Genomic DNA, 26,425 nt, shown 5'->3' on the forward strand with positions numbered 1-26,425 from the left:
TTCTATTTTGTCCCACTTAAAAATTCAGCTCATTAAATACTTTCAAGTATTTTAAACTCTATTTATAAACGTAACATATTTTATTTCCTTCTTAAGTACTTCAGTATCCTGACTTAATAAATAAAACCTTTTCAAGTACTGAAATAATTATCAAAATTTTATGAAATTAAAGTAATAAAGTGAGCATAAAGTTCTCTTAAATGTTCCAACACCATACAATGTAAAATCCCAGATCTTAAATCAATTCTTTAATTTCACATTGCAAATTAGAGTTGAAAGCTATTACTGTTAAAGGCCAAAATCCCTTAAACTTTGCAAGTATGTAGCACTTCAAAATTTTACAGATTCAGGCTGGGCGCAGTGGCTCATGCCTGTAATCCTAGCACTTTGGGAGGCTGAAGCGGGCAGATCACTTGAGGTCAGGAGTTCAAGACCAGCCTGGCCAACGTGGTGAAACCCCATCTCTACTACAAATACAAAGATTAGCTGGGCACATTGGCATGTGCCTGTAATCCCAGCTACTCAGGAGGCTGAGGCAGGAGAATCGTTTGAACCCAGGAGGCAGAGGTTGCAGTGAGCCAAGATCACGCCATTGCACTCCAGCCTCGGGGACAAGGGTGAAACTCCGTCTCAAAACAAAACAAAACAAAATTTTACAGATTCATTAATGCAAAAATACAGTTTTGATTCCCTTAAATGTGTCTCTATTTAATTGTAAATTTTCCTGTAGTTGAACGATGTATCTCTTGGAAGGCAATGACATCCAGTTAGCTAAGGTTACTGACAATGAAATTATCACCAGGTCCATGCCCTTTTTGGGATACACTATAATCTTTTGTTGGTTGCTATAATGTTTATGCCTCCACAATTCAAAAGGGTTGGTGATGAAGTCTGTTACCCATATATCCACATCACATGGATTCCAGGGAAACCTGCAGCTTCCAATTATGTGTTACAGGATTGCACCTTCTTTTCTTTCAAGTTTTGTGTATATCTTATTTCGTAGGCAAGAACTTAATGTAATTCTGTATTCATTTTATATCCTTCCTCTCTTGCTCTCATATATATATGTGTGTGTGTGTGTATAAGTTCTAGGGTGCATGTGTACAATGTGCAGGTTTGTTACATATGTATACACGTGCCATGTTGATGTGCTGCACTCGTTAACTCGTCATTTACATTAAGCATATCTCCTAATGCTATCCCTCCCCCCGCCCCCCACCCCACAACAGGCCCTGGTGTGTGATGCTTCCTTTCCTGTGTCCAAGTGTTCTCATTGTTCAATTCCCACCTATGAGTGAGAACATGCGATGTTTGGTTTTTTGTCCTTGCGATAGTTTGCTGAGAATGATGGTTTCCAGTTTCATCTGTGTCCCTACAAAGGACATGAACTCATCATTTTTTATGGCTGCATAGTATTCCATGGTGTATATGTGCCACATTTTCTTAATCCATTCTATCATTGTTGGACATTTGGGTTGGTTCCAAGTCTTTGCTATTGTGAGTAGTGCCACAATAAACATATGTGTGCACGTGTCTTTATAGCAAGATGATTTATTTTCCTTTGGGTATATACCCAGTAATGGGATGGCTGGGTCAAATGGTATTTCTAGTTCTAGATCCCATATAGACCCATGGAACAGAACAGAGCCCTCAGAAATAATATCACACATCTACAACTATCTGATCTTTGACAAACCTGACAAAACCAAGAAATTGGGAAAGGATTCCCTATTTAACAAATGGTTCTGGGAAAACTGGCTAGCCATATGTAGAAAGCTGAAACTGGATCCCTTCCTTACACCTTATACAAAAATTAATTCAAGATGGATTAAACACTTAATGTTAGACCTAAAACCATAAAAACCCTGGGAGAAAACCTAGGCAATACCATTCAGGACATAGGCATGGGCAAGATCTTCAGGTTTTTTTTTTTTTTTTTCCAGACAGGGTCTTACTCTGTCACTCAGGCTAGAGTGCAGTGGTAAGATCATAGCTTATTTTAGCCTCAACTTCCTTGGCTCAAGTGATCCTCCCACTTCAGCCTCCTGAGTAGCTAGCACTACAGGCATGCCACCACACCTGGCTAATTTATTTAGTTATTTTTTGTTGAGATGGGGTCTCCTTGTCTTGCCGAGGTTAGTCTTGAACTCCTGGCCTCAAGAGATTCTCCCACCCTCAGCTCCTGAATAGTTGGGACTACAGGCACACACCACCATGCTCAGCTAATTTTTTAATTTTTTTTTTTTTTTTTTTTTGTAGAGATGGGGCTCTCCCTATGTTGCCCTGGCTGGTCTCAAACTCCTGGCCTCAAACAGTCCTCCTGCCTTGACCTCCCAAGGTGCTAGGATTACAGGCGTGAGTCACTGTGTCTAGCATCACATTTCTTGAGCCTCTACTAAGTGCCAGATGCTATGCCAAGGGCTGGTTACAATCAGAAGGAGATACAAAGTGTTCCTTGTCCACCTGGAGACTAAGGCAAGGCCTTGATGAGATGGTTATTCAAATCCCTCTACTAAAGACTTCAGTTAAAGGATATTTTTGTTTGTTTGTTTCACTGTCTGCTGTCCTAGTGAACTTAAATACACATACACTTGTACTCATTTCCTGCATCAAATGTGACTCTTCGACCCAAAATACTCCTTAAGAAGTTTTTTCTTATAAAGTTCCTATGTATTATATCCTCAGATTTTAAGGGCTCATTCGTCAGATAGATAAACACACACATGAAAGCATGCATGTGTATTCAGAAGGTCTCTGCATGGAAAATAAATGAGGAAGAAATGTCAAAGGAGCCGTATCAATTGGGGTATCTTAGTATCTTTAGAGAGAATCCCAGCCACTGACTGCAGATAGATAAGGGAAGAGAAATGTAATGATAAAATAGAAAAGCCTGCAATATTTTACTCTGCTTAAAGCCAGGTGGTGAGTGTGGAATTCCTTTCTGGGGTGAAATTCCTTTATTCCATTTACAAGTCTCTCCACCCTGACATGTGTGTGCACACGTGTACCCAGCTTTGTGTGCGGGTGTCCTTGGTCCCTGGCGTGCACGTGGCTAGTCCTGTCGGCACGCAGCCTCCTGTCGATATGGGCAGCATCCGCGATCTTCCTAGCCCATCCATATGCATGTGTGTCTATATCCCAGCAGCGGTTGGCATCATTCATTTCCAAAACCAGCATGCATTCATTTTCATAACTTTTTGTTCCATTACAATATTAATGGGACTATCAATGGGAAAGGACAAGAGAAGCATTTTTAATGTTTATCTGACAGTTGCAAATTTCACTTGAGGTTGTTTACTGGGATCTGATTGTTGGCAGAGAGGAGCAGGAGAGGCGGTAAGATTAATGGGATCACAGGAAGAGGAGATGTATTTATGGGCCTTCTGAACACCATCTAAGAGTAATAAAAAGTCCTGCCGCACCCTTCCCCAAGTGAGACTTAAGAAGTTTTAAAGGCTGAGAAATGAGGGATTGTTTTAATTAACTTTCATCTAATCCAGGTGGCCTGTTCAAAGTGAATCGTGCTGTATTTATGTCTCGGTCTATTAAAAATTAGATGGCCCCAGGGGCCAGGCGTGGTGGCTCACTCCTGTAATCCTAGCACTTTGAGAGGCCGAGGCGGGCGGATCACGAGGTCAGGAGTTTGAGACCAACCTGGCCAGTATGGTGAAACCCCATCTCTACTAAAAATACAAAAATTAGCCGGGCATGGTGGTACACGCCTGTAATCCCAGCTACTCAGGAGGCTGAGGCAGGAGAATCTTTTGAACCGGGGAGGTGGAGGTTGCAGTGAGCCGAGATCGTGCCATTGCACTCCAGCCTGGGCGACAGAGCGAGACTCTGTCTCCAAAAAAAAAAAAAAAAAAAAAAAAAAAAAAATTAGACGGCCCTCTCCTATCTCCCATTTCTCCCACCCGCCTCCCCCAGGCCCCACCTCCAAACCCCTGACCCTAGATTTCTAACACTCTGGCTTGCCCTATTTTTTCCCTCTTCCTTAAACAACTCCTGTGCAATCTCAGGGAGAGAGAATCTCTTGATGGGGCCATCCATGGGGAGGATGGGAGAAAGGAGAAGCAGATGCCAGAGATTGCTAGGGGAAGGGAGATGGGCACTAAACCTTGGACAGGAGAGAGAAGATTTGTGCTTCCCCTGAGGCCTTCCCTCTGCTCTTGTCTGCTTAGGCCTATAGGTAACAGAGAAGTGGGTCCCAAGAACCCCTGAAAACTTAATGGGGGAATAAAGGGACAGAGACACATGGGTGGACCCATCCCATTGCCTCCCAGGAAGAGATCTGGCTGTGGGAAGAGACCTTCCCAGGGACACTGGCTTCTCCCAAAGGCTATGGTATCTGCTTGCCCTCTGAGTCCTCCATCTGCCTAAAAAAGGGTTTCCAGTTAAAATACAGGATATCCAGTTACATTTCAATTTCAGGTCAGCAATGAATAGATATTTAGTATAAATATGTCCCAAATATTGCATGGAACTTATTTATACTAAAAAAAATTCTTCATAGTTGATTTGAAATTAAAGTTTAATGGAGTGTCCTGTATTTTTATTTGCTAAATTTGGCAACTCTATCCGAGAGAGAGTCCTCACCCAGTGTAGTTATTATGATTCCAGATTCTGGCATTGCTTTGCCTACACTTAGATCTTGAGCTAGTAGTTATCATTACTTCTCTGACCTCAGTTTCTTCATCTCTTAAATGGGGATAACAATAATAACAATATTATCTACTTCTAGGAATATGATGAGGATTAAATAAAATTAAATGCACCAAGTCCTTAGAACAGGGGTCATGGTCCCTGTTGCAACTACTTAACTCTGCCAAAGTTAGTGGGACAGTAGCTGGAGACAAAATGTAAACCAGTGAATGTGGTTGTGTCCCAGCAAAACTCAAATTACAAACACAGGCAGCAGGCCTTACTTGCCCCCAGGCTGAAATTTGCTGAGCCTTGGCTTGAACCTGGCATACCATTAAGTGCTTCTTAAGCATTGATCATTATTATTATTCTACATACTTGGGACTCTCCTGACCAGGGCTAGTAGGTAGCATTAATTGAGCAGCAACAAAAAGCTCTTCTTGCCTCTTAAAACACAGATGTCATCTGCTTACTGATTCCTGAAATTTCACAGTTAGAGATTCAGTCTTGTGTCTACACAGCTCTGGAAGAAGTCACTCCTTAGGCTTTATCCCTCCGCATGAGGACTCTCAGGAGCACAGAGCAGGGTTTAGAAAGTGCTTAAGCTCGGCCAGCCCCACGGACGCAGAATCTGTCACTCATCCTCACATTCATTCCTGGAGGGACTTGCTGGGATTATGTACATTTTACACCTAAGCAGGCTGGGGTTCCAGAGCATGAGTAACTCCTCCCGGGCCACCCAGGCAGTCAGGGCCAAAGCCGGCCTCTGGCTCCTGCCCACAGTTCCTGGGCTTTGCAGGTCAGAGCCAGGCAGGGAACGCACTCTCCTCATTTTACCATTTACCAATGTGAAGAAGGCTGCTTGTGATTTCTCAGGGACAGGGCTGCAGCATTAACAGTAGCATAAGTCCAAGGTCAGCAGGAAGGGATGAGAGAGATGGGCCCTGAGCAAGAAAATGGTCTTAGAGGAGGGGATAGAAAAATGGGAGGAAAAAAATTCAGAGAATTCTGCTTCGCCCGGAGCTGTGCCACTCTCCAGCCTGTCTTCCTTAAACCGGGTGGCGCAGGGAGCGATTGTTTCACCACTTACCTTCCACCTCCAGGCACTGTCTGGAGGGCCAGGGCCCAGCACTGCCAGGTTCTTCTCCAGTCTACACCGCTGGAGCTGGGACAGGTGCATCCAGGTGTTCTACCTCTGCTCACCTCTCCCCAAATCATACTTGCCCAAAATTAAATGCACCATCTGAAACTGTTGTTGGTGCACACAAGAGGTCTGTGTGCTCCCTACTCCTCCCAAGCCCCACCTCCCGCCCAAGCCCCATCTGAACTGGGAGAAGGAGTCTTGATGTCCCCAAAGACACAGCTCCAGAGTCAGACTGGGCTGCTAGTGCCCAAACCAGCTGCAGGACCATGGGTGGACCTCTCCCTGCCTCCGCTTCTTCCTTTGTAAAACAAGGGTGAGAAAACATAATGCTGGAGCTACTGCAGGTTTTAAATAAGAGGATTGAGGCGGAGCTGGGTGATGAACACATCAAGATGCTGGAAGGGTGGCGTGCCTGGAGAGGGCACGGATGCTTCGTGCCCCATCGCCTCCTCCCTATACCTTGCTCTACACATCTCTTCCATGTGGCTGTTCCTGAGGTGTATCTTTTTTTTTTTTTTTTTTTTGAGACGGAGTCTCGCTCTCTCGCCCAGGCTGGACTGCAGTGGCGCAATCTCGGCTCACTGCAAGCTCCGTCTCCCGGGTTCACGCCATTCTCCTGCCTCAGCCTCTCCAAGTAGCTGAGACTACAGGCGCCCGCCACCACGCCCGGCTAATTTTTTTTTTGTGTGTGTGTATTTTTAGTAGAGATGGGGTTTCACCGTGGTCTCAATCTCCTGACCTCGTGATCCGCCCGTCTCGGCCTCCCGAAGTGCTGGGATTACAAGCGTGAGCCACTGCGCCCGGTGAGGTGTATCTTTTATAATAAACTAGTAAATGTAAGTAAAAGAGAGAGAGAGAGAGAGGTAAAGGAATTAACCTACTGCTGAGCACACAGCAGGAGCTGTGGGGCTGGTTCCATGCACTTTCCTCTTTGACTATAGATGCCACCAGGGCAAGGACCTTATGCTAGGCATCTCCAAGCTTGCCGGCCAGATGCCTTAGCCCCCCGGCTTGTCTCCCCACCCAGTAACCCAGCGGAACCAGAAGAGAAGGGTGGGAAAATCCTGTGGGCAGTTCTCCTCTCTGTCACTAATTAGCTATGTGGTCATAGTGGTCACTCACTTTCCACCTCAGGTTTTCATCTATCAAATGGTCATTAAAATATATTCTCATTTAACAGTGACTCTCTGGAGTCATTATGGAAGTTCCAACCAAAGCAGAGAGGGGTGAGCAAGCGAGAAATCTAGAATCAGACCTCAAGGTCAACACCCATCTCCATCACAGTCCACACTGTGTGCCTCAGCAGCCTCCTGGGAGACATGGCTGTAAAAACAGTGCCTCACCCTCAGCACCATGGTAAGGGTGACGCAATGTGTGCAGAGGACTTGGTGCAGTGCCTACGAGGGCACTCTCTATGCTGTGTATGGTAGCTGTTATCATGGTTTCATTCATTCAGTTCCTGCCTGGAGACACTTACCACCGGCCAAGCTGTGAGCCAAGTGCATGGTTGTGAACAGAGCCAAGGCGATGTCCAGGAGAGGCCCACGCTGTGCAGCTCTCAGACGTACCACCTTTGCATTGCACCTGCTCCAGCTGCCTACGCATCCTCACTGTTGCTTTCAAGCTAGTCCCTTCCTAGTCAGCTCTGGCCTGGACTCCTCAGCAGGAATCACCTCCCTCAAGACCCAGTCTCCTCTCTTGAAAGACTCCTTTGGTGACCAGTGGATCACAGTCCTGTTTAGGAGAGGAATCTTCAGTGGGAGGCTCCTCTTTACCAAGCACTGCACTCTGCCTGGTAAACCTTCTTCATACCTTAACATCAGCAAGGACACCCACATCCCATTTTTCCTACACACTTCCCTACATCTGCAGTGCTTCACAGATCATCTCTTGAAACCTTAGTCCCTCCACATCCCCTCAAACACTGCCACCCCCATCAATTTCCCCTTTGCCCAGATGCTAACATCAAGGCCAGAGTTCTAGTCCCGGCCAGTATTCATCTCAGAAGAGAAGAGATGGGGGCACGTTGGCTTTCCTTAATTTCTGTGTAAAGTCATGCACATAGGCATGCAATCAGGCTAAGAACAAAACCATCAGCTTAGGTGTAAACAGTCTTCTAAATATATACGTGGGGTACTTAGCCCCAGATATACATAGGATCAAAAATTTCACAGTTGAAAGGGACCTTAAGGGTAGTCCTGGCCCCGCGCAATGGCTCAGGCGTGTAATCCCAGCACTTTGGGAGGCCAAGGCAGGTGGGTCACCTGAGGTCAGGAGTTCGAGCCTGGCCAACATGGTGAAACGCCGTCTCTACTAAAAATGCAAAAATTAGCTGGGGGTGGTGTTGCACGCCTGTAATCCCAGCTACTCCAGAGGCTGAAGCAGGAGAATCACTTGAACCCCAGAGGCGGAGGTTGCAGTGAGCCAAGATCACACCATTGCACTCCAGTCTGGGCGACAAGAGTGAAACTCCATCTCAAAAAAAAAAAAGAGTAGTCCTGGTCCATTCTGCCCACCTAGAGAAATAAGGATATTGTCAGTAGTGCCCATGATGATCCCAGGACTTCTTCCAGCTTCCGGACCAACACACACAGAGCAGAGTACCTTGTGTTTGTCACTCAGTGCTGTTTACTTGGTGATTTTTGTGGGTCATTTGTCCTGCCTCATCATTAGAGGGTAATGTGCTTAGGGCAGGGTCTGGCCATTGACTCTCCCAAGACACTTAGGCCAGGCATTTTCCAAGGACAGGTGCTTACTTACCCTCTGACTGAGGCATAGATGGGCTAGAGGGGCTTGCAGGGCATGGGCCACTTCCACACCCCAGAGCCCTGCCTCTCAGCTGGAAATTGACCACAGTGTATCCTCAGTGTTTGATATGGGTCTGTTAAGTGACTTCAGTGGGCTAAGGAAGGATGGATGTTTCCTATGGAAAAAAAAAAAATAGGCCAAACTGAGCTACTTTCTTGGATAAACTTTGAGATAAAGAATAACATTTATTTGGCCAGGCACGGTGGCTCACGCCTGTAATCCCAGAACTTTGGGAGGCCGAGGCAGGTGTATCACTTCAGGCCAGGAGTTTGGGACCAGCCTGGTCAACATGATGAAACCTCTTCTATACAAAAACTAGCTGGGTATGATCCCAGCTACTCAGGAGACTGAGGCAGGAGAATTGCTTGAACCCAGGAGGCAGAGGGTGCAGTGAGCTGAGATGGCACCACTGCACTGCAGCCTGGGTGACAGAGTGAGACTCTATCTCAAAAAATATATATATATATATTTTTTTCTTATAAAATGTACATATAGAAGTGTTTAAATAATATAAAATAATAAAATGAACACCTGTGTATCCACTACTTGGCTTAAGAAATAGAATCACTATTATCATTAAAAACACCTCCCCCCCACCTGTGTATGTGACATTCCTGATGTCACCTGAGCATCTCCACCTTGTGGATGTTTGTCTTAATCATTGATACGGTTTGGATCTGTGTCCCTGCCCAAATCTCATTGAAATTGTAATTCCCAGTGTTGGAGGTGGGGCCTGGTGAAAGGTAACTGGATCCTGGGGACAGATTTTCTCCTTGGTACCATTCTCAGTGAGTGAGTTCTCATGAGATTTGATTGTTTAAAAGTATATGGCACCTCACCCTTCTCTCTCTCCCTCCGCTCCTCCTCCAGCCATGTAAGATATGCCTGCTTCCCCTTCGCCTTCTGCCATGATTGAAAGCTTCCTGAGGCCTCCCTAGAAGCCAAGCAGATGCCAACATCATGCTTCCTGTACAGCCTGTGGAACTGTGAGCCAATTCAACCTTTTTTCTTTATAAGTTACCCAGTCTCAGGTATTTCTTTATAGCAATGCAAGAACAGACTAATATAGTCATTCCCTGATTTTATTTACAATTTTATCACATATGTATGCATCCCAGAACAATATATTGTTAGTCATGCATGTTTTCAAACTTTATATAAGTAGCACCCTATTCATTGTATTTTTTCATAATTTGCTGTTTTTACTCAACATTATGCTTTTGAGTTTTATCTACACTGATGTATATAGCTATTGTTTGTTTGGATGTATAGTTGTATGGTTTTCATTATATGATTACAGCAACATTTATTTATCCATGTTGCTGCTGATAGGCATTTGGATTTCCAGTTTTTGCTATTACGATCAATGTTGCTATGAAGATTCCTATTGGGTGCATCTCTGGGCACATATGCAAGTTTCTTTTCCATATGTACGGAGTAAAAGTGCTGGGTAGTAAAGTGTGCATGTGTTCAGCCTTAGTAGGTATCACGGAATGGCTTTTCCAAAGTCATTATACCAATTTATACATCTGCCAGCATCAATATCCTCATAATACTTCATGTTGTCGGACTTAAGTGTTTGCCAATTTCATGTATGTGAAATGGCATCTCCGTCTGGTTGTAATTTGCGTTTTGTTGATTTTTTTTTTCTCTTACGCTTATTGACCATTTCGTGTTTCCTTTAATGTGTTTCCTTGGCCAATTGTTTTACTGGGTTGTTTTTTTCGTAAAGATTCATAGACCTTCATTATGTATTTTGGATATCAATCCTCTGTTAGTTGCCCATGTTAGGAATATCTTGTGGCTTGTCTTCTTTTTCTCCCTGTGGTATCTTTTGGGGAACAAAAGATCTTGATTTTAATGGAGGCAAATGTATCAGTCATTTTCTTTATGGGTTCCACTCCTGTGTCTTAAGAAATTATTCCTTACATTGGGGTCATATCGATATTCTCCTATTTCCTCTATATTCTTCACTCTGGATGCCATCTTCTTGTAGGGAGATGTCCCTGAGGTCCCATCTCAGCCTGTGTAGCTCCTTCTCAGCTCCTCCCATTCTCGACTGCAGTGGTCGGTTGATCTGCATTCGCCCCACTGGGCCAGGAACAGGGACTATATATCATTGAGTTCTAACTTTGCAACTCTCGCAATGCCTGGCACACAGTAGTCTCTCCTCTCTATGGCTTCTTCATTTTTTGCCTTCTTGTAATCTCCTTTTGCTTTGGCTCTGCAGCAATGGATTCTCAACCATAGCTGCACAACTTGCCAGGCCCCACCCCTAGACTTTCTAATTTAATCGTTCTGGGTGGGGCATCAATGTTTTTAAAAAGGCCTTCAGGGGATCTTGCATGCTGTCAGGGTTGAGAGCCGCTGCTCTGTAGTTTTGTGAAAAAGCCAGGCTCCAGCATCTGTCCTCTGAAGCAACTCACTTCCCATGCTCCCCTGGTCTCTTACCTCCATCCCAATTCCAAATAACAAGCCAGGAGGGTAGGCTGGAGTAGCGGACAGCAGGCCCTAGAAGTCCCCAGAAGGTGACCTGCCAAGAGCCTGTGAGCCTCCAGCCATCGAGACCGCCATATTGGCGGTTTCAGTTGCCACTAATGGGAAATAGATGAATGGGAGGGCAAGGGGAGGTTTGGAAAGGGGCAAGAAGGGAAAGGTGCCATCTGTGAGAAAGGCAGAGGGATGGAGGGAGAGGCAAAAGAAACACATTTTGGAAAGTGCCAAAGTTTTGACAGGAATCTGCCTCCTTCCCCCTCCCTTTCCCATCTGTTTTGGAGAAATGTAAATGCGCCTGTGTTCCCAGGTGACTGGCCGGCGGGGAGCCTCTTTGGAATTCTGCAAACTGGCCATCTGTCATCCTGTAATAAATGATAGCTATAAAAGAAAGTGATTATGGGGCCGATAGGGGGAGAGGCATTTGTTTATATTCTTATAATATGTATCAGATTGAATAGAAAGTATCACTTAAAATTGACAAATGGAGAGCAAGGTTCCTTGGAGAGGCAATCAGGGACACAGTGGCAGTGATGGGACCGTGGGCGAACTTTATTTGACCAAGTGTCAGGGACCAGCTCAGCCCCAGAGGTTCACAGAGTACGCTGGGCCCCTGAGGGTGGGGATCCAGCTTCCAACCTTCTCCGAAGGTCTTGGGTGCGCACCTGGCAAATGTGGCTTAGCTGGTGCATAGGAGGGTCATATGTCCCCTCCTCCCTGGGGAGGAGGCAGGGTTGCTCTAGGAGATCAGCACAAAGCTGGGTTTGTCTCAGTGGGGCTACTTGACTGCAACTCCTGTGTATGGCCCCCCAACAAATAACTACCTTCTGTTTGATGTTTTCCCTTCCAGCCATGCTTTTCCAGTTTCTGGTGTGATTCCCACCAGCTGGGCCTCCCATCTTCTGACTTTGCCTTTCTTGCATCCCATACTTGGCCCCTAGCTCACCTTGTTCCCCGCCCTTCTGGAGCAGCACGTTTGCTTTGAGAGTCCTGGGGGGCTCGCTTCCCTAACGTGTCCCCTGTATTTCTGTATTTCTGGTGCTGCCTGGTTGCCTCCTTCACAGCCCAGGCCAGGGAGCATTCAGGGCTGACCTCCTTCTAGGAAGCAGCAAAAGGCTTGAGGAGCTCGGCTGTCCCTTCACCTTCTCCTTCTCATATGCTTTGGCTAAAACCTCTAGTCTCCTCTGCTCTAAAATAGGATACTCTTTCCCAGGTCTCAAAATAATAAAACTTGATGTTTATAGAGTCCTGATAGGTTTTCATACCCCACAGGCTAGGCACAGAAGATCTTATTCTCTCTGTGCTACAGCTGGAATAACTGAGCATCCATGAGGAAAAGTTGCATTTCCATGGTCGCACATTAGGGAGTGACAGAGTCACCTGCTGTTCATTCCTTGCAGTATCCTTTACTATTGACTAATGCCTCTAAGGCAATAAGCACGCTTATTTCAAATACTCTTCACATTCTCCCTCCATGTTGATCATTTGACTGTATTTTTAATATTTAAGCACAAAACACCTTTGTATATTAAGCAGATCTTTATGTATTAAATACATTTATATATATGCAATACTCAGCACTAGTCTTTTTTTTTTTTTAGATAGAGTCTTGCCCTGTATCCCAGGCTGGAATGTGCAGTGGCGAGATCTCAGCTCACTGCAACCTCTGCCTTCCAGGTTCAAGCGATTCTTCTGCCTCAGCCTTCTGAGTAGCTGAGATTACAGGTGTCTGCCATCATGCCTGGCTAATTTTTGTATTCTTAGTAGAGATGGGGTTTCACCATGTTGGCCAGGCTGGTCTCAACTCCTGACCTCAGGTGATCTGCCTGCCTCGGCCTCCCAAAGTGCTGGGATTACAGGCATGAGCCACTGCACCCGGCCTCAGCACTAGTCTTAATTCACGTCACTCCACTCATTTCGATTGTCTTAGTTAGTTTCTAGTGGATTCCTCAGGAGGGATTCTTAAGGGTTTCTTACATGTTCAAAAGTTTGTCTACAGCCTTTGTACTTGACTCAATTTGTGTAGGTATAAAATCCTTCACTCACTTCTTTCCTGGAATAGCTTTAATTTATTATTTAATTTTTCTGTTTTTTCACAAAGCACTGCTGTTGAAAAATCTGATGACAATTTAATTTTCTTTCTGTGGGGGATTTTGTGGCAATCCTTTCCAGTCCCTCCTGTTTCAGAGAGATGTGCGTTCCTGTACTGTCAGGAAGGGAATATGGGCAAGATGTCCTTGCTAGCTTTCTGCCCAAGACCTTGCTCTTTTATTGTTTTTCTTGAGAGATAAAAAATACGGGCTTTCACTTTCAGAGGCCTCTGCTTCCCTTCCCATATGACATGGTTTGGATCGGTGTCCTGGCCCGAATCCCATGTCAAATTGTAATCCCCAATGTTGGAAGTGGGGCCTGGTGGAAGGTGATTGGATCATGGGGACAGTTTCTCCTGAATAGCACCATTCCCTTCGTGCTATTCTCTTTGGTGCTGTTTTCATGATCCTGAGTGAGTTCTCGTGAGATCTGGTTGTTTAAAAATGTATAGCATGGCCAGGTGTGGTGGCTCATGCCTGTAATCCCAGCACTTTGGGAGGTCGAGGTGGGCAGATCACTTGAGGTCAGGAGTTCAAGATCAGCCTGGCCAACATGATGAAACCCTGTCTCTACTAAAAATACAAAAATTAGCTGAGTGTGGTGGCACAAGTCTGTAATTCCAGCTACTCGGGGGGCTGAGGCAGGAGAGTTGCTTGAACCTGGGAGGTGGAGGTTGCAGTGAGCCAAGATGGCGTCACTGCACTCCAGCCTGGGTGACAGAGCGAGACTCTGTCTCAAAAAAAAAAAAGTAGCACCTGCCCTCTCTCTTCCTCCTGCACCAGCACCAGCCATGTTAAACACTGGCTCCCTCTTTGCCTTCTGCCGTGATTGTAAGTTTGCTGAGGCCTCCCCAGAACCTGAGCAGATGTCAGAATCATGCTTCCTGTACAGACTGCAGAATCGTGAGCTAATTAAACCTCTTTTCTTCATAAATTACTCAGTCTCAGATATGTATTTATAGCAAGGTGAGAATGTACTAATACACTGTGTAACTTCAGCACTGCCCAACGGAACTCTGTGATAATGGGATTGTTCTACATCTGCATTGTCCAGTGCAGCCACCATACAGCAGAAGCTACTAGCCAAGCATTTGAAATGTGGCTAATGCAACTAAGAGACTCCATTTTAAAATGCAATTGTATTTTATATTTATTTATTTATTTATTTATTTATTTTTGAGACAGAGTCTCACTCTGTCACCCAGGCTGGAGTGCAGTGGCACCATCTCAACTCACTGCAACCTCCGCCTCCCGGGTTCAAGTAATTCTCCTGCCTCAGCCTCTTGAGTATCTGGGATGACAGGCGTGTGCCACCATGCCTGGCTAATTTTCTTATTTTTAGTAGAGACAGGGTTTTGCCATGTTGGCTAGGCTGGTCTCGAACTCCTGACCTTAGGTGATCTACCTGCCTCAGCCTCCCAAAGTGCTGGGATTACAGGTGTGAGCCACCCTGCCTGCCCTTAAAATTCAATTTTACTTTGGGAGGCCGAGATGGGCGGATCACAAGGTCAGGAGATCGAGACCATCCTGGCTAACAAGGTGAAACCCCGTCTCTACTAAAAATACAAAAAAATTAGCCAGGCGTGGTGATGGGCACCTGTAGTCCCAGCTACTCGGGAGGCTGAGGCGGGAGAATGGGGTGAACCCGGGAGGCGGAGCTTGCAGTGAGCCGAGATCGCGCCACTGTACTCCAGCCTGGGCGACAGAGTGAGACTCCTTATCAAGCAAACAAACAAACAAACAAACAAACATTCAATTTTAGTGAGGGCCATTGTTAGGTAGCCATATCTGGCCAGTGGCGGGGGTGGGGGGCGGTGTGGGGCAGGGTTCCATATTGGGCAGTAGAGAGTTCTAGGTCTTTCTCTCCTTTGCTCTTACTCTCCCAGTCTGCAGTCTGAAGCTTTAGTTTGTAGTTCCTCCTCTGTGTGGGGTTTGTCTCGGAAAGAAGCCCCCGCTGGTTAGTTTCAGGAGCTGTCAGGTCTAGACTGCCTAGAGTGTCCTAACCTCAACTCAGGGTCTGCCGAGACCCCTCCCAGCTTCTCTGCTCCTCTCACGTTTTAGCCTGTCATGGTTCCAGCCAGCACTCTGGGTGGTTTTGAGGGTCTCTGGGCTACTTCACCCACTCATATTTTGGGGTTCATGGGATTCCTCCTTCTGATTTTGTTGTACATAAGGATATTTTGTTTTTCTACCCTAGTTGCTCTGCCCATTTTCCTAGAAGGAAGATTCAAAGTCTATGGTGCCATTGGTGCCACCGTCCTATTTTTATTTTGAAGACCCTGCTGGTGTGTAGATCTCAGGAGTACAGGCATTCTTGTGGATTCTCTGCTGCTTAAGTTTCAGCACAAAAAGTCACATTATGAAGTGCTAAGTACGTGGGAGGCACCAAAAATATGTGTTAAATGAATGAAGGTTCTTAACCACATACAGTCAACGTTAGACATCTGAGCAGATTCTAATAGTGTAGCAGACACTCTGGCACACTGAGCAAAATTGGCAGAAATAGATCTCTTGTGCAATGACAATTCAATGGCCAGATCCACGTGGCAAGACAAGGGGATGGAATCCAGCTAGCTCTGTGCTGCTATTGGGCCTCCTCTATGCAGGTCAATGTACAAAAGAGCAACAATCCTCATAAAGCTGATTAACGGACCCCCAGCAATGGGGAGGAGGCAGTGAATTTAGAACTCAGCCCTGGAAGAAAGTGAAAGGTATGATTTCCAGGGAAGTATTTGTTATGTGCATGACACAACAATGAAACTGTGGAATGAATAGGTGATTGATGAAATGAATGAGTCAAAGACTTGGGTAACATCTCTTGATGAGAAGGCAAGCTCTTGAACATGCTGGATATAGTTGTAGTCACCCTGACGCTTCTCAGATTACTCTCTGGAATAGAAATAAACTCAGGGGCTCTTCTGGGCATTGACCCCTCAAATCTTATCCCTCTGAAGAAGTTTTGTCTATGCCTTCATCCTGAGCCTATTCAGTTTTGATGCCTCCTTGATGCCTTCTGCAGAGATAATGCTCTGTTTGTTTTGCCCTTCTATTAAAGACCTTTCTTTTATACGAAGAGCTTGTGGCTCTTTGTATAAAAAAGAAAGTGGGGTTCTCCCTCTTCCCTTGGTTCTGGGGCTCCACCCAGCTTTGGAGTCAAAGTGTCCTGCCAGAGAGTCAGATACTTATTTTTCATTTTCAAACATCCTTGACTCAATGTCAACTAAAAAATTACTTTAAAAAAAATATGCTTATGTTCCAGAGACCCAAAGAATGCACAGGGAAGTCGGGAGGCAGCAAAGTCTCCACCTCCACTCCCAGAGAGCCAGGACCCTCTCTGAGCTGGTGTCTGGAGGACCCTCTCTGTGCTGGTGTCTGGAGGACCCTCTCTGAGCTGGTGTCTGGAGGACCCTCTCTGAGCTGGTGTCTGGAGGACCCTCTCTGAGCTGGTGTCTGGAGGACCCTCTCTGAGCTGGTGTCTGGAGGACCCTCTCTGAGCTGGTGTCTGGAGGACCCTCTGCTGCCCAGGCCCAGTGCTTGTCTCTGTTTGCCCCTCTGCCTTAGGCCCTGGCTCATCAGTAGGAAATCTCAGTGCTACCTTCTTTCCATCTGGTGTCCTTCCTTCAAACACAGACACAGGCAGCTTCTGCTCAGCACACCCCAGACTCCTAAGTCTTAGCAGGGGAAAGCCTCTTGATGCCTCTCCTAGCTCCATGCCCTTTTCCTCTCATCTATTTCAAAAAGCTGGGATTGGGGAAGCAGTGAGGGAATCAGCTGCTTCTACCCTCAAGAAGAAAATAGCCTCACCTCATCTCCTGCAAAAGGAGCACTATCCAGCCTTGCAGGTGGGTGATATCAATATCCACCCACGTGACTGCGTGCTGCTGGTAGCCCTGGTTCTGATGGGGTTCTGGGGGCTTCTCTCCCTTAGACACAATGGGACTTTGATGTCCAGGAGCTTTTGTCCTGAACTGGTTTCTAGAAGGCCTTTGTTTCCATTGCTTTGATGAGGACAATAAGACAATCACTGGCTGACTTGGACTCACAGACAACCTGGTCAGGGGACAGGTTACGGGACCTAGGAGGTGACTTGGTGCCTTTCACACATGCCCCCATGACACCCAATCTTCCATAAGTCACCCATTTTGTGTGTTTTTCTTTTTTTTTGAGACAGAGTTTCATTCTGTCACCCAGGCTGGAGTGCAGTGGTGTGATCTTGGCTCACTGCAACCACCATCTCCAGGGTTCAAGCGATTCCCATACTTCCGCCTCCCACGTAGCTGGGATTACAGGCGCATGCCACCACACCTGGCTAATATCTGTATTTTTTAGTAGAGACGGGCTTTCACCATGTTGCCCAGGCTGGTCTCAAACTCCTGACCACAAGTGATCCCCCCTCTTTGGCCTCCCAAAGTGCTGGGATTACAGGCATGAGCCACCACACCCGGCCAAGTCACTCTTTTGGATCTATCAGTATACATTTCTCTAACTCTTCTAGAATCTATTTAACTTTAAAATTTGTGTCAGCTATATTTAGTTTGGCAACAATTAATAGAAACTTGGAGCTATAGCAGTTTAAATAAGTTAATGGTTTGCTTTTCTCCCAGGCAAAGCACTCGTGGAGACAGGAGGTCCAGGGCTGTTTTGAGAGGCCCACGATGTGGTTAGCGCCTCAGGCTCCTTCTGCCTTTCTGTTCTACCATTCTTAATGCATGTGTCTGTCCTCACGGGAAACTCAGGGCTGCAAGATGGCTGCTGCTGCTCCAGTTGTCATGCCCACCTTCCTGTCGTGCAGAAGAAAAGAAAGGAAGAGCTTGCCAGAGGAGTCAGACCCTTTTAAAAAGATTTCCCGAAGCCCCCCAACAATAACTTCTTTTTACATCTTAGGGGCCGCCCCAACTACAAAGAAGGCTAGGAAATGAACCGAGAGTATTGCTATCCTCAACAACATCGGGATTCTGTTGGCAAAGAATTATCTCATGGTACCTAAGCCTTACTGGGCACTTAGCTGATGTTGGATACTCTAAGCACCCCATATGCATGACCTCATGGAACCCTCACAACAATGCCATGATGTGGGAACTATGATTACCCTATTTTTCATAACAGGAAGCTGAGCCATAACGGTTTCAATAATTTTTCTAAATGACAGAGCCAGGATTTGGCTCTGAGCATGAGTTTTTCCCACACTCAGGCTATTTTCCACTTGAGCCCCATGCCCTCAGCCATCAGCTGACTGCTTAAATTCAGGTCCCCTGAAATGCCCCCATGGCCCCCAGCCCCCAACCTTGTCACTGTGGTGAAAGAGTTTGGTCTTTTAGCTCAGGGGTCCCCATTCAGAGCCGTCCTTTGAGACCTGGGTGATTCCCCTCCTCTGAGGCTCACCACCACCAGTGGTGCCCGGCACTTGTGAATTCCTGATCCCCTAACCTGTCCCCTCCTATCTCTCTTCCATATCCCTGTCCCTCTTTCTATTATTCTGTTTTTCTCTTCCTTCCTCTCTTCTTTTCTTTCACAACATCCCTTAATCCTTTCTTTAAAATAAAAGAAACATAGTCTTCCAGCCAGGGCTTAGTTCTTGTACTCTCACTTTCCTTCTGCCCCTCCCCTTCGCCATCCTTCTCCTTCTGTGGCCTCCCATTCCCCACACGGAGGCACCTCCCCCAACTCCCACTGACACACAGCCACCCGCCACCCCACCCCCACCCCCCTGTGAGTGCACGCTGTGGAGCAGGCCCAGAGGAAACCGCCAAGCCAGGGACATAAACATAATGGAGCTGGCACGGGCCCCTCCCCAGGGCTCAGCTTGGCAGTCACTCACTGTCACTAACAGGCCTACGTCCCCAACTCCCTTCATGATGCTTGGGAGGAGAGAGCCCAGAGTGAAGGGGACTTTTACTATCCTCAGAGGGAACTTTGTTCCTGCTATAATCTTTCCTGCTCTGCTCTAGGCCGGCCAGCAACTTGAAAGAGGTTTTGGTCCAAATGGGTCTCTCTCCTTCACTCAGCAAACATCAGTTAATTAACCAGAATAGTCAACAGTACCAATAGAGAACTTGCAGGACTGGCCTGTGGGGTGGAGGCGGCATCTTAGAAAACCGTGCAGGCCAGCCCATTCTGCGATGGATGGACTGAAGCCCCAGGTCTTGGTTTCCTGTATCCCTCCCAACCCTCTCCTGTGCCTCTAACCCTTAGGCTGTGACTTTGGTGTAAAAGGAACTTGCTCTGTTACCAAACACATTTATGTAGCTGATCTTATGCATCTTCAGAACAACTCCACTTTACTGATGAGGCAGTGCCCAAGTTCAAACAGTGGAGCCACACTCCTGGATGATGAGGCCGCCCCGGTTTGCACAGACAGCCTGCTCGTTTCAACAGGACCATGGAGGAGAGTAGAGGCCACCAGCCACATGCAGGGACCGTGCTGTGTTCCAGCTCTGCCTTGGGAAGCTGTATGACCTTGCATGGCTGCCCAAAGCTCCTTTTGTCTTGCCCGCCTCTCTCTATAAGTATGGAATGCGGCCAGGTGTGGTGGCTCACGCCTGTAATCCCAGCACTTTGGGAGGCTGAGGCAGGCAAATTACGAGATCAGGAGATCGAGACCTTCCTGGCCAACATGGTGAAACCCCATCTCTACTAAGATACAAAAAATTAGCTGGGCATGGTGGCACGCGCCCGTAGTCCTAGCTACTGGGCTGAGGCAGGGAAATTGCTTGAACCTGGGAGGTGGAGGTTGCAGTGAGCTGAGATCGCACCGCTGCACTCCAGCCTGGTGACAGGGCAAGACTTGGTCTAAAAAAAAAAAAAAAAAGAATGGAATGCTGCACATTCACTTCCTCAGTCAGAGATGGCCCCATAACCCAGGTGTCCCCCAGTGGCAGGCAAAAGGTTTTTGTTTGGTTGGTTGGCTCGTTGGTTCTTGTTTTGTTTTGTTTTGTTTTGTTTTGAGATGAAGTCTTGTTCTGTTGCCCAGGCTGGAGTGCAGTGGCGTGATCTTGGCTCTCTGCAACCTCCATCTCTTGGTTCAAGTGATTCTTGTGCCTCAGCCTCCTGAGTAGCTGGGATTACAGGTATGCGCTGCCATGCCACGTTAATTTTTGTATTTTTAGGCCTGGCATGGTGGCTCACACCTGTAATCCCAGTACTTTGGGAGGCTGAGGTGGGTGGATCACTGAGATTAGGAGTTCGAGACCAGCCTGGCCAACGTGATGAAACTCCATCTCTACTAAAAATACAAAAATTAGCTGGGCATGGTGGCAGGCGCCCGTAATCCCAGCTACTCCTGAGGCTGAGGCAGGAGAATCACTTGAACCTGGAAGGTGGAGGTTCCAGTGAGCCGAGATTGCACCACTGCACTCCAGCCTGGGCAACAAGAGCAAAACTTGGTCTCAAAAAAAAAGGAAAAAAATTTGTAGTTTTAGCAGAGTTGGGATTTCACCATGTTGGCCAGGCTGGTCTCGAACTCCTGGCCTCAAGTGATCCACCCACCTCGGCCTCCCAAAATGCTGGGATTACAGGTGTGAGCCACTGCACCCAGCCAAAAAGAAGTTTTTAGAAGCCCCCAGGGAAGGTTTGTTGTCCGGGATAAAAAAGGAGGGCTTTTCTGCCTATCCCCTTCTCTCCTGCTTTGCGTTGTGGTATGAAGATATGACTCTGGGAGCTGAGGCAGCCATCATGTGAGCATGAGGTGGTGAGCTTGAGGACCGAAGCCAACATATTAGAGCACGTGAAGAGCCTGAGTCATGGAACACTGCCCCCAGCCCTCTGCTCCCCCTTCAGACTTCTTATTTCGGGAGGAAAATACACCTTTACTTGTTGAAGTTTCTACAATGGGCAGAATGATGTCCCCATTCCCAGAGATGTTCATGTCTTAATCCCTGGAATCTGTGACTATGTTAGGTTATTTGGCAACAGGAAATAATGGTAGCGGATACAATTAAGGTTGCTAATCAGCTGGATTTAAGATGAGGAGATTATCCTGGAGTATCTGAATGGACCTATGTAGATGTATCCCTCAAGACATACATATCTCTCAGAGAGAGAAAATTTATATTTTTTTTTTAATTTTTATTTTTTGAGATGGAGTCTCACTCTGTTGCCCAGGCTGGAGTGCAGTGGCGTGATCTCGGCTCACTGCAACCTCCTGGGTTGGAGCAATTCTCCTGCCTCAGCCTCCCGAGTAGCTGCGACTATAGGCACCCACCACCATGCCTGGCTAATTTTTGTATTTTTAGTAGAGATGGAGTTTCGCCACGTTGGCCAGGCTGGTCTTGAACTCCTGACCTCAGGTGATCCACCCACCTCGGCCTCCCAGAGTGCTGGGATTACAGGCGTGAGCCACCGCACCCGGCTGAGAAAAATTTCTTGTAAGGAATTGGCTCATGAGCCTGAGATTTGTAGAGCAGAGTCTGTCAGGCTGGAAATTCAGGGAAGAGTCAATGTTGAAGTCTCGAGTGCAAAGTCTGCGGCTGAAAATTCAGGCAGAAATTCTATATTGTGGTCTTGAGGCAGAACTGCTCCTACTTCAGGAAACGTCAGTCTTTTCTCAGCCTTCAACTGACTGGATCAAGACTCTCAAGTAATAGAGGGTCACCTGCTTTACTTAAAGTCTACTGATTTGAGGCGAGTGCAGTGGCACATGCCTGTAATATAAACTACTCGGGAGGCTGAGGCGGGAGGGTTGCTGGAGGCCAGGAGTTCGAGGCTGCAGCGAGCCATGATCGTACTCCAGCTGGGGCAACGGAGCAAGACTCTGACTCAAAAAAAAAAAAAAGTTTACTAATTTAAGTGTTAATCACATCTAAAAACTACTTTACAGCAACAGGCCAGGTGAGGTGGCTCATGCCTGTAATCCAGTACTTTGGAAGGCTGAGGGAGGTGAATCATTTGACCCCAGGAGTTTGAGACCAGCCTGGCCAACATGGTGAAACCCCTCTCTCTACAAAAGATTAAAAAATTAACCGGGCATGGTGGCCTGTCCCTGTGGTTCTAGCTACTTGGGAGGCTGAGGCAGGAGGATCACGAGCTTGGGTGGCCAAGGCTGCAGTAAGCTGTGATCACACCACTGCACTCCAGCCTGGGCTACAGAGTGAGACTCTGTCTCAAGAATAAATAAATAAATAAAAATTTAAAAAGCTACTTTATAGCAATAGCTAGACTAGTATTTGACAAAACAACTAGGCACCATAGCCTTGCCACATTGACACATAAAAGCAACCATTACAAGGGTCCCTAAATGTACAAGAGGGAGGCAAAAGAGTCAGTGTCACAGTGATTCTGTGTGGCAAAGACTCGACCGTCATTGCAGGCTTTGAAGATGGAATGGGGCCATGAGCCAAGGAATGCAGGACACCACTAGCAGCCAGAAAAGGAAAGAAAAAGGTTTTCCCCTAGAGCTTCTAGAAAGCAACACAGCCCTGCTGACACCTTGATTTTAGCCTTGTAAGACCTATTTGGACTTCTGACCTCCAGAACAGTAAGATGATAAATATGTGTTGTTTTAAGCTTCTAAACTTTATTATAGCAGCACAAGGAAATGAATACAGCCACTGTTTGTTCAGATTTTTTTCATGCACTTACGGCCAAAAGCATACCTAACATTCACTTGGTAATGTCACCTTATCTCTCTGGACTTTCAGTTCATCTCTGATAAATGGTAGGGGGCGAGGGGAGAGACTGAAGTACTCTAGGCCTGTTTCTACCCTGCCCATATCGGATCTAAATCTACCTGACTCAAGGGTAGTCTATTACTCCCTTACCAAGGTCCTCCTCTGCAGAACTGCATAAGTGGCACTCCAGGGTGTTGGCCCTGTTTGCTAGCCATGGCCTTTGAGGCTCCCCAGACACGTGCTAAGCACTTTAAGGAAAGGGGCCATGTCTTCTCGTTGTATCTTCTCACAGCACCCACTGCATGAATCAACTTTTCTAGCATTCTCCTATCACTAGCTGTGTGGCCTGGGACACATTACTTAACCTCTCTGGGCTGCAGGCTATTTGTCTCTAATAAGCAGATAATAGAAGTACCTGCCTTGTAGGCTTATTATATAAGAAATAATTGAGATAATGAACGTGAAACATTTAGCACAGTACCTGACAACACACACTAAATAAATATTAGTTTTAATGGTGATGTTACTCACCACAATAAATATATTGAAAAGGCATCATTCTTGCCATTTTGCTATTAAGAAAACATATATTCAAAGAGGTCAATTAATTTGCATGAGATTATGGAGCTCAAGAGGGCATAGTTAGACTTCGAACCTAAATCTACCTGGTAAAATAAAGGTAGTAACACATGTAAAGTGCCTAGAACAGTGCCTGGCACATACCAAGCTCTCAGTAATGATAACTGTTGTTATTTCTACTCCCCTAATTTATCTCTATTTATTCAATCGACACTTATTGCATGCCAACTACATATTTGTCAAATCCTGAACTAACCAGGAAGACTGCAAAGATAAAAGACAGAGACCCTGAGCTCAAGGCTGTAGCTACTGAGCTTGATATTCCTATAAATTACTGGCAAGAGTGCAAGACACCCATAAGGACAAGAATGGGGACAGCGGGGACCCTGTACTCTCTTCCCTCTCGTTACCCATCAGGGCTACTTTTCATTCCTTGCAATGGATTTTTCCTTTCCCATCTCCAGGCCTTGCTCACTTCTACTTCCTCACTGACCCTAGGAAGGCATCCACTCCTTCTCCCCTTGTCCGTTTCTGCTTTGGAAATTCCATCCACCCTTCAAACCCCAACTTCAATCCCTGCCCAACCATAGTGGCTTCTTGGATGATCTTACCCAATTTTCCTTTGAACAACTCAGGGTGCACTATCCAGGGTGATCATGTAAGTATCTGATAATCAGCTGTCATGGGCACTGGCTGGTCAGAATGAGCCCAGCTGCAAAGATCCGTAAGGCTGTACCAGGCTCACCAGCTGCATGGCCACCCTTTGAGGCCACTCAGCTGACACTAGATGTTTGTGGCCTTGAACGATAGGCACTTTTAAATTTTTTCATCTTTTTGTTATTTATAACTAGATCGTAAGCTTCTTTGAGTTCCTCATAGCATCTGCCTTTATCATATGTATCTTTCAGGAATACTTGTAGATGCAAATAACAGAAAAATTATCAATGTTTTAGAAAAATAAATCCCAGCACTTTGGGAGGCCGAGGCGGGCGGATCACGAGGTCAGGAGATCGAGACTACAGTGAAACCTTGTCTCTACTAAGAATACAAAAAAAAAATTAGCCGGGCGTAGTGGCGGGCGCCTGTAGTCCCAGCTACTTGGAGAGGCTGAGGCAGGAGAATGGCGTGAACCCGGGAGGCAGAGCTTGCAGTGAGCCGAGATTGCGCCACTGTACTCCAGCCTGGGCGACAGAGCGAGACTCCGTCTCAAAAAAAAAAAAAAAAAAAAAAAAAAAAAAAAAAAAAAGAAAAATAGAATGCTGTTTTCCCCCAAAACGAGAATGCTGGGAGTAGATGACTTCTAGGAATGGTTTTGTGGCCCAGTGGCAGCAGGACCAGCATTTTTGTGTGTCTCTTGGCCTTTCCCTCATGTTCAAAAACAGCCGCCAAAACTCCAAATAGAAGGAAAGAAACTGTGTCACCCACAGTGTCTGTCCCTTTAATTTGACTTTCCTCTTATCATATTGCCTGCTTCAGCATCACAGGACCAGCCCAGCCTCCAGGGAAGTTGGTGTAATGGAACAAATGTTTATGTCCCCTCCAAACTCATATGTTGAAATTTTCACCCTTAAAGTGATGGCATTAGGAGGTGGGGCCTTTCGGAGGTGACTGGGTCATGGGGGAGGAGCCCTCATGAGTGGGATTAGTGCTTTTGTAAGAGACCCCAGAGAGATCCCGCTCCCCTCCCACTGTGTGAGGATGCCGTGGCTGTCCAGCGAGCAGACCCTCACCAGACACTGAATCCGCTGGTGCCTTGATCTTGGACTTCCAGTCTCCGGACTGTGAGAAACAAATTCCTGTTGTTTATAAGTCACCCAGTCTATAGTATTTGTTTTAGCAGCCTGAACAAAACAAGAAAGTTGGAAATAGAAGTGCTTCCCTTTTCCAGTCTCTGAGGTGAAGGCAAGCTAGGAATGAGGGGGCTGGGAATGGGCATTATGTCAGGTGGCCAGCCAACAGCGTCTGCTGCACCACACCTGAATGAATGAAGGAAGGAAGGAAGGAAGGAAGGAAGCAACCAATGAATGAATCAATGAATGAGTCCATCAATCAGCCTAAGAGAGGGTTCCACTTGGTCAAGTCTAGGGTAGGAAGGAACCCGGGGATGTGGTCTTCAGAGCTCTATGTGGCCACTGGGTCCGGCCTGCACAGAGTTTCTTCCAAATCTCCCTCTGGCTCTCCTTCTTTCCCTTCTCCCAGCCCCTTTGTGGGCTCCCCTTAAGGGTGGAACCCCAATACAGCTGTTTGCAGCCCCGAAGAGACAGGCAGGGCTCTGTCCCTCCTCTAGTCCCTGCCCCCATCCTGTCCATACAAGATTGATAATGAAACCAATACCTTTTACCAGCGTAATTTTCATATTTAATGAGCGTGACTCAAAAACTATTACATTAATTAGTCAAATCCCACAAACCGTTAATGGTGCATGCGGTAATTAATATTGTATTCAATTAAAAAATGACCTGTTTCGGGGGCTTCTCCCAGGTTGGGAGCATGGGGGCTGGGGTATTTGCAGGCGTGCAGGGCCCTGTTTGCAGGCAGAAGCCTTCTAGTGCTGCTGCCCTTTCATTTCCCTTTCCTCTTCCCAGCGATACCTGGAGAGAGAATGCACCAGGAGAACGTGGGTGCTTCCCGCCCGCCACCCTGGCCAGCTGCTGGCTTCCCCTCTGTTTTGCCACTCTCCCCTCCACCTCTTCCGCCTCTGCTGAGCCGACAGCCTACTTGCTGTGATTTATGGGAGGGCCTGGCACAGGGCTCACGAACTGGAAAATTTCCAGTTTACACAAGAATTCCCTGAAAAATGAGCTTGCTTAATTTATTTCTTTCATTAACGAGTTCGAACTGTGAGATCATCTTTCTGAGGGCCCCTCCGGTGCCACCCGGCATTGTTCATACATCCTGACAAGCTGCTCCCTGGCCTCCCCTCCTGCCTGCTGGGCCAGTGGCCAAGGCCCCAGGGAGGGATGAGGGGCTGACCTCAGTAGGTGTCTGCCTGGTGGCCCATCCGCTGGGACTGGGGCCTTTGGCCAATCAGGGATCCCCTTCCCTTCCACCCTGTTAATAAC

The 26,425-nt window shown here is 46.7% G+C and overlaps 1 long non-coding RNA gene across 1 annotated transcript in view; it reads left to right on the forward strand.

The window, feature by feature from the left end:
* Positions 1–9,375: 9,375 nt before the first annotated feature.
* LOC134737313 (uncharacterized) overlaps positions 9,376–26,425 on the forward strand; it is a 119,835-nt gene continuing 102,785 nt past the window's right edge. Inside the window, exon 1 of the long non-coding RNA XR_010122079.1 lies at positions 9,376–9,582. This is a non-coding gene — a long non-coding RNA (uncharacterized lncRNA). The remainder of the gene's footprint in view (positions 9,583–26,425) is intronic.

The sequence above is a fragment of the Symphalangus syndactylus genome, chromosome 8 (genome assembly GCF_028878055.3).
Source record: "Symphalangus syndactylus isolate Jambi chromosome 8, NHGRI_mSymSyn1-v2.1_pri, whole genome shotgun sequence".
NCBI lineage: Eukaryota > Metazoa > Chordata > Mammalia > Primates > Hylobatidae > Symphalangus > Symphalangus syndactylus.